Below are 6,828 nucleotides of genomic sequence, written 5' to 3' on the forward strand. Positions count from 1 at the left end.
CCTGTAGTCATTAACCAGATTTTTAAAGTGTGTCCATTTCTTGGTCTATCTTGTTTTAGGCACTTAGAAGTGGGGTTTGGCTGGAGGGATGTATATTATCTTACATTTTTTTTTTTTCATGAAATAACATGAATGTAATCGTTAAAAATATAACTGTATATAATGGGCATAATAACTGTATATAATGGGCATAACACTGTGTATAATCATGTATTGTATTATCATGACATTTTGGGGGATTGCTTGGTAAAAATGTTTCAGGATTTACTGTGAGGTCAAATCGTGACCTGGTCGAGTGCTGGAGGTGATAGAGTCGCGAGTCACTTGTATAGGTGTAAAAGAGATTTTGATTTGGGACTCCGCGGATCCAAGAAGAAGAAGGGGGATGAGCAAATCAGTACTGTGGCAGGAAGTGACTGCTTGATGACATCCAGGAGTAGCACTTACCTGCCCGAAGAAGAATCATGCCGTGAGGTCTGCCAGCGTCGCTGGATCGTTGGATGCGTAATATGCACTGTTTCTCATTTTTCAAAAGCCTCAGGGGGAGATTGTCTAAGGTAAAAACCCCGTTATCTGGGTTTTTACCGCATTTCGGGATGCTCTAAGCATCCCCCGCTGGGTTACCATGGCGGGTGGCATCGCCAGAAAAATCTGGCGATGCCCCATAGAAGCCAATGGGCTTCTAACGCGAACCCACTGCCGCCCCGCACGGACCCCCGCCGCCCAGCACGGACCTCCGCCGCCCCGCATTGCCCCCTCACCTTTGTCCGGGCAGCACAGAGCTGTGCTGCCTGGACTTGTGACCTCCTCCCTGCACTGATCCTCTTCCGGGTGCAGGGAGGAGGAGAGCCCGGCGCAGCAGCGCCGGGTGTGGGAGGGAGGGGAGAGCCGCCTGGAACTGCTGTGACCCGGCGACTCTCATCGCAAAGGACAGCTCTTAAAGCAAGAGCTGTCCTTTGCTATAATTATCGCATATATTTGTTTTGTCATAAAATAACATGAATGTAATCGTTAAAAATATAACTATATCGGGAATAATAACTGTATATAGCGGGCATAATACTATGTATAATCATGTACTATATAATAATAAATGTAATTGTTAAAAATATAACTGTATATAACGGGAATAATAACTGTATATAGCGGGCATAATACTATGTATAATTATGTACTGTATAATAATGAATGTAATTGTTAAAAATATAACTGTATATAACGGGAATAATAACTGTATATAGCGGGCATAATACTGTGTATACATGTAATCATGTACTGTATAATCATGACATTTTTGGGATTGCTTGATAAAAATCTTTCAGGATTTACTGTGAGGTCAAATCCTGACCTGGTCGAGTGCTGGAAGTGATAGAGTCGCGAGTCACTTGCAGAGGTGTAAAAGTGATTTTGATTTGGGACTCCGCGGATCCAAGGCCAGGTAGGATGAAGGGGGATGAGCAACTCAATAATCAGTACTGTGGCAGTAAGTTACTGCTTGATGACATCCAGGAGTAGCACTTATGTGCCCAAAGAAGGGTCACGCCGTAAGGTCTGCCAGCGTCGCTGGATCGTTGGATGGGCAATATGCACTGTTTCTCATTTTTTGAAAGCCTCAGTCTGTTTATATAGAGGCTCCTGTAGTCATTAACCAGATTTTTAAAGTGTGTCCATTTCTGGGTCTATCTTGTTTTAGGCCCTTAGAAGTGGGGTTTGGCTGGAGGGATGTATATTATCTTAATTTTTTTTTTTTTTGTCATAAAATAACATGAATGTATTCGTTAAAAATATAACTGTATATAATGGGCATAATAAGTGTATATAATGGGCATAACACTGTGTATAATCATGTATTGTATTATCATGACATTTTGGGGGATTGCTTGGTAAAAATGTTTCAGGATTTACTGTGAGGTCAAATCGGGACCTGGTCGAGTGCTGGAGGTGATAGAGTCGCGAGTCACTTGTATAGGTGTAAAAGAGATTTTGATTTGGGACTCCGCGGATCCAAGAAGAAGAAGGGGGATGAGGAAATCAGTACTGTGGCAGGAAGTGACTGCTTGATGACATCCAGGAGTAGCACTTACCTGCCCGAAGAAGAATCATGCCGTGAGGTCTGCCAGCGTCGCTGGATCGTTGGATGCGTAATATGCACTGTTTCTCATTTTTCGAAAGCCTCAGGGGGAGATTGTCTAAGGTAAAAACCCCGTTATCTGGGTTTTTACCGCATTTTGGGATGCTCTAAGCATCCCCCGCTGGGTTACCGCGGCGGGTGGCATCGCCTGAAAAATCTGGCGATGCCCCATAGAAGCCAATGGGCTTCTAACGCAAACCCACTGCCGCCCCGCACGGACCCCAGCCGCCCAGCACGGACCCCCGCCGCCCCGCATTGCCCCCTCACCTGTGTCCGGGCAGCACAGAGCTGTGCTGCCTGGACTTGTGACCTCCTCCCTGCACTGATCCTCTTCTGGGTGCAGGGAGGAGGAGAGCCCAGCGCAGCAGCACCGGGTGTGGGAGGGAGAGGAGAGCCGCCAGGACCCGCTGTGACCCGGCGACTCTCACCGCAAAGGACAGCTCTTAAAGCAAGAGCTGTCCTTTGCTATAATTATCGCATATATTTGTTTTGTCATAAAATAACATGAATGTAATCGTTAAAAATATAACTATATATCGGGAATAATAACTGTATATAGCGGGCATAATACTATGTATAATCATGTACTATATAATAATGAATGTAATTGTTAAAAATATAACTGTATATAACGGGAATAATAACTGTATATAGCGGGCATAATACTGTGTATACATGTAATCATGTACTGTATAATCATGACATTTTTGGGATTGCTTGATAAAAATCTTTCAGGATTTACTGTGAGGTCAAATCCTGACCTGGTCGAGTGCTGGAAGTGATAGAGTCGCGAGTCACTTGCAGAGGTGTAAAAGTGATTTTGATTTGGGACTCCGCGGATCCAAGGCCTGGCAGGATGAAGGGGTATAAGCAACTCAATAATCAGTACTGTGGCAGTAGTTTACTGCTTGATGACATCCAGGAGTAGCACTTATGTGCCCAAAGAAGGGTCACGCCGTAAGGTCTGCCAGCGTCGCTGGATCCTTGGATGGGCAATATGCACTGTTTCTCATTTTTTGAAAGCCTCAGTCTGTTTATATAGAGGCTCCTGTAAACATTAACCAGATTTTTAAAGTGTGTCCATTTCTGGGTCTATCTTGTTTTAGGCACTTAGAAGTGGGGTTTGGCTGGAGGGATGTATATTATCTTAATTTTTTTTTTTTGTCATAAAATAACATGAATGTAATCGTTAAAAATATAACTGTATATAATGGGCATAATAACTTTATATAATGGGCATAACACTGTGTATAATCATGTATTGTATTATCATGACATTTTGGGGGATTGCTTGGTAAAAATGTTTCAGGATTTACTGTGAGGTCAAATCGTGACCTGGTCGAGTGCTGGAGGTGATAGAGTCGGGAGTCACTTGTATAGATGTAAAAGAGATTTTGATTTGGGACTCCGCGGATCCAAGAAGAAGAAGGGGGATGAGCAAATCAGTACTGTGGCAGGAAGTGACTGCTTGATGACATCCAGGAGTAGCACTTACCTGCCCGAAGAAGAATCACGCCGTGAGGTCTGCCAGCGTCGCTGGATCGTTGGATGCGTAATATGCACTGTTTCTCATTTTTTGAAAGCCTCAGAGAGAGATTGTCTAAGGAAAAAACCCCGTTATCTGGGTTTTTACCGCATTTCGGGATGCTTTAAGCATCCCCCGCTGGGTTAATGCGGTGGGTGGCATCGCCTGAAAAATCTGGCGATGCCCCATAGAAGCCAATGGGCTTCTAACGCGAACCCACTGCCGCCCCGCACGGACCCCCACCGCCCAGCACGGAACCCCGTCGCCCCGCATTGCCCCCTCACCTGTGTCCGGGCAGCACAGAGCTGTGCTGCCTGGACTTGTGACCTCCTCCCTGCACTGATCCTCTTCCGGGTGCAGGGAGGAGGAGAGCCCGGCGCAGCAGCGCCGGGTGTGGGAGGGAGGGGAGAGCCGCCGGGACCTGCTGTGACCCGGCGACTCTCACCGCAAAGGACAGCTCTTAAAGCAAGAGCTGTCCTTTGCTATAATTATCGCATATATTTGTTTTGTCATAAAACAACATGAATGTAATCGTTAAAAATATAACTATATATCGGGAATAATAACTGTATATAGCGGGCATAATACTATGTATAATCATGTACTGTATAATAATGAATGTAATTGTTAAAAATATAACTGTATATAACGGGAATAATAACTGTATATAGCGGGCATAATACTGTGTATACATGTAATCATGTACTGTATAATCATGACATTTTTGGGATTGCTTGATAAAAATCTTTCAGGATTTACTGTGAGGTCAAATCCTGACCTGGTCGAGTGCTGAAAGTGATTGAGTCGCGAGTCACTTGCAGAGGTGTAAAAGTGATTTTGATTTGGGACTCCGCGGATCCAAGGCCTGGTAGGATGAAGTGGGATAGGCAACTCAATAATCAGTACTGTGGCAGTAGTTTAATGCTTGATGACATCCAGGAGTAGCACTTATGTGCCCAAAGAAGGGTTACGCCGTAAGGTCTGCCAGCGTCGCTGGATCGTTGGATGGGCAATATGCACTGTTTCTCATTTTTTGAAAGCCTCAGTCTGTTTATATAGAGGCTCCTGTAAACATTAACCAGATTTTTAAAGTGTGTCCATTTCTGGGTCTATCTTGTTTTAGGCACTTAGAAGTGGGGTTTGGCTGGAGGGATGTATATTATCTTAATTTTTTTTTTTTGTCATAAAATAACATGAATGTAATCGTTAAAAATATAACTGTATATAATGGGCATAATAACTTTATATAATGGGCATAACACTGTGTATAATCATGTATTGTATTATCATGACATTTTGGGGGATTGCTTGGTAAAAATGTTTCAGGATTTACTGTGAGGTCAAATCGTGACCTGGTCGAGTGCTGGAGGTGATAGAGTCGGGAGTCACTTGTATAGATGTAAAAGAGATTTTGATTTGGGACTCCGCGGATCCAAGAAGAAGAAGGGGGATGAGCAAATCAGTACTGTGGCAGGAAGTGACTGCTTGATGACATCCAGGAGTAGCACTTACCTGCCCGAAGAAGAATCACGCCGTGAGGTCTGCCAGCGTCGCTGGATCGTTGGATGCGTAATATGCACTGTTTCTCATTTTTTGAAAGCCTCAGAGGGAGATTGTCTAAGGAAAAAACCCCGTTATCTGGGTTTTTTATAATAAATAATTTTATTGGGTTGATGCACATAGATATAATAACATGCAGTAACAATTGTAGTACATTACATTCTTGGTTATGTATAGTGGCTTTACATACAATATACAGTATGGTAAGAGAAAGAAAATTGTCTCAAACATGTAGTCTACATTTGACCATTCTCTCAGAAGGGGAGTGTGCTGTTTGCTATCATCTCTAAGTCATACCAGGTCGTTGATTTCAGGTTATTTCTCAGATTATCTTTTAGGGCGGGGCTTAATGTTAGTATATATGGTAGCCACGTGGCTATAAATTTATTCACAAGCTTATCTTTATTTGTTAGCGTCTCTGTCCAGTCCATTGTGAATAAATATTGAATTCTAGGGTGTAGTAATGACATTGGTATTGGTGTTTTGTCGATCCACTGTGAAAGAATGGCTTTTTTCCCTGCGGCTGCAATTTTGCTTAACAGGCATCTTGTGTGTCTAGGCGTCCGTGTCGTTTCTTGTTTAGGATACATATTCCAGAATACCCACTCCTTTGTTATCTGAAATTTTATTTTTAGTTGTGTGTTAATGTATATCTGTATAGATTCCCAAAAGTTTGTCACAATCGGACAATCCCATAGACAATGGAGTATATCTGCCTCTTGGGCTTGACATTTGAAGCAATTTGAGTTCTGCGAGTCCCCTGTTATGTATTTTAACTTGGGAGTGTAATAAGACCTGTGGAGTATCTTTTGATGCATTTCTAGAAATGTCGTAGCTACTAGTTGCTTGTTCATGTCAGTGTAGGCTGATAAGATTGTTTCCATGGATAATTGTGGAAAGTCTATTTGCCATTTTAAAAGTCCTACCTTAGAGGAAGTCAAGTTTAGTGTTTTTCTAGTCCTTGAGTAGATGTGAGATGAAGTCAGTGTGGCGGACATATGTCTAATTGTGTTGTCCAACATGTTGTTTTTGTCGGTAGGTGTTAAGTCCCTCATAATCTTGGTGATATAACTATGTAGTTGGGCATATTGGAAGTCTGGGAAATGGGTGTCTGGAAATTTCTCTTTTAATTGTGTTTTGGTGAAGGGGGTCAGTTGATTACCATCCATAAATTGATATATATATCTAAGTCCTTTTTTATACCAGTCGTAGAAGCAGGGGTGTGTCGCATATGGTGTAAAATGTGGGTTAGTCCGTAAGGGCATGAATATAGAGGAATATGCTTTTAGGCCTTGGTTGGCTCTTATTGTCCGCCAGGCCATACATGTGGTGTTTAGTAAAATGTTTTCTCTTATTTCTTTTTCAATCTGATTTGGGTGAGTGTGTAGTAACATTATGAGATCTTTTTGTGGGCTGAATGCTTGTTCCCTGGATCTCTTAGTATAGATATCTTTACCCTTTATCCAGTCTATTGCTATTCTATAGTTGGCTGCTAGAGCGTAGCTTTTAATACACGGTATGTTTAGCCCTCCTAGTTCCTGTTTCTGTTGGAGTTTGAAGAGGGAGATTCTTGGTTTCTTCCCTTCCCAGATAAACTGCGAAAGGGTTCTAT

Source organism: Crinia signifera, unplaced genomic scaffold, assembly GCF_055691185.1.
Source record: "Crinia signifera unplaced genomic scaffold, ASM5569118v1 HAP2_SCAFFOLD_85, whole genome shotgun sequence".
NCBI lineage: Eukaryota > Metazoa > Chordata > Amphibia > Anura > Myobatrachidae > Crinia > Crinia signifera.